Genomic DNA, 2,105 nt, shown 5'->3' with positions numbered 1-2,105 from the left:
ACACATGTAAAAATACACTTTGGAAGTATTTTGTTACTATTATCATTATTGTATCCAGGTTACACCTCAGGCCAAAGGAGTCATGTTTTGTAAGTGTTTGCTGATGACTCTTGTTTGGAAAGGGACAGACTACAGTCCTGGGTAATCAAGCGACTATGACAGATACTACACTTGCAAGTATTGTTAAAGCTAAATATCACCTTAAGATTTACATTTAATAAATATGAACTCTCTACATCACCTGGAAATTGTCAAGATCACTTAATCCTGCAGACACAAGTATTAATTCATTTTTTTGACATTTCATGATTTTAAACTTTATTTTTTATTTAATTTTTGCAAAGTTCATAAAATGTAGTTTGATGGTGTTTAGATCCCATCCACACCCACCTCCCCCACTACACTGTGTCCAATTTAATGTACTCTCATATATGCACAGTACACACAAACACATATCATCCATCCGTCTATCATCTATCTATCTATCTATCTATCTATCTATCTATCTATCTATCTACCTATCATCTATCTATCTATCTATCTATCTATCATCTATCATCTATCTATCTATCATCTATCATCTCCTGTAGAGTCTGATTTGTGTCCCCAAATGGCCTTCAGTGTGGACTCAGCCATCAAGTGCCTGAATTTCCTTAGGTCGGGTTGGGATTTCTTACTCACTTTCCCATGTCTATGTTAGGATTTTGTCTGGTTTGAGCTTGTATAGAACTTGTACATACTTTATCATTTCTGTGAGCTCATATGAGTAACTGATGAGCTACCTGGAAGACAGTTTCCTTGTGATCATCCACCCACTGTGGCTCTTACAATCTTTCTACATCCTCTTCTTCAATGATCTCTGAGCCTTGGGAGGCAGAGGTTTGAAATAGGTGTCCTGTTCATGGACAAACACTCTGTGGCCTCTTGTTCTCTGTACCTTGGCCAGTTATGAGTTTATGTGTTGATCTCCATCTGCTGCATAAAAAAATCTTCTCTGGTGAGAGTTGAGAGATGCCTTCATCCTGTGTGTAGGGGCTGCATCAAGGATGCATGTGCTACTTAGGCTTTAGCGTCTCAGAGACACCTGTTATCTGTGTTTGATAAATCTGGAACTCTGTAATGGTTCTCATCTGCTCCAAAACGTAGTTTCTTTGATGAATGCTGAAAAGGACACTTGTCTGTAAATATGAAGATAAATATTTAGAACGAAATAAGAAATTACTTTGGTCTAAGGATGTGGCAAAAATAGGTTCTTCTCTAGGAGCTCTGACCTCTCCAGTCATATGTACTTGGCTGTGTTTTTACAGTCCCACACATGAGTTCCCTCCCATTTACCTGGCCTTAATTACTTGATTAGACAGAGGCTGATTGCCCCCAAGATAAAAGTGCCACTACTGCAATAAAAATGACAGTTTTCTGGGCCAGTCGCTTTTGTTTTATGGCTTTATACCTGGGTAGGAGTACTGTGTGCTTTTCCTCCTTTGGCGGTGTTTCTATCAGGAGACCAGCCTTCAGTCATGCACATGCACTTGTCTATTACTTGTATGTGTATTTTTCAGTATTACTTTGAACTAATACATTTACCTTTGACTTTTCATACCATTTAAGTATTCTCTTACTTTTTCTGGCCTCAAAAATGGATAAGGAGGGTTTCAGAAGATGTCTCAGTTGGTAAAGTACTTGCCAGGATGGAATGCGGATCTGGATCAAATCCCCAAAACTAAAGTGAAAAAGTCCAACGTGGCAGGTGACACTTCCACAGCTGCCCAACGGGGCAGGTGACACTTGTAATTGCACAGCTGAGAAGGCAGAGATGAGAAGAGCCCTAGGACATGCTGGCCAGCGGTTCAGCCAAATAGATAATCTCCAGGTTCTGTAAGATGCTCTATTGCAAAATATAAGGTAGAAAGGAATTTTGAAAGACATTGACATCAACCTCTTGTATCCACACACACACACACACACACCCAAACATAAATATGTACATCTACACATAGGTATTGGCACACAGATTATTAGGACACTCAGTGGTGTTGAATACTATTAGAACACCTTTGGTCACTGATGAGATAAAATGTTTATTTGTCAAAATGAAAATGTACATT

The sequence above is a fragment of the Nannospalax galili genome, unplaced genomic scaffold (assembly GCF_000622305.1).
Source record: "Nannospalax galili isolate Female #2095 unplaced genomic scaffold, S.galili_v1.0 scaffold554, whole genome shotgun sequence".
NCBI lineage: Eukaryota > Metazoa > Chordata > Mammalia > Rodentia > Spalacidae > Nannospalax > Nannospalax galili.
The sequence above is the reverse complement of the archived record's forward strand: the minus strand, read 5'-3'. Positions refer to the sequence as shown.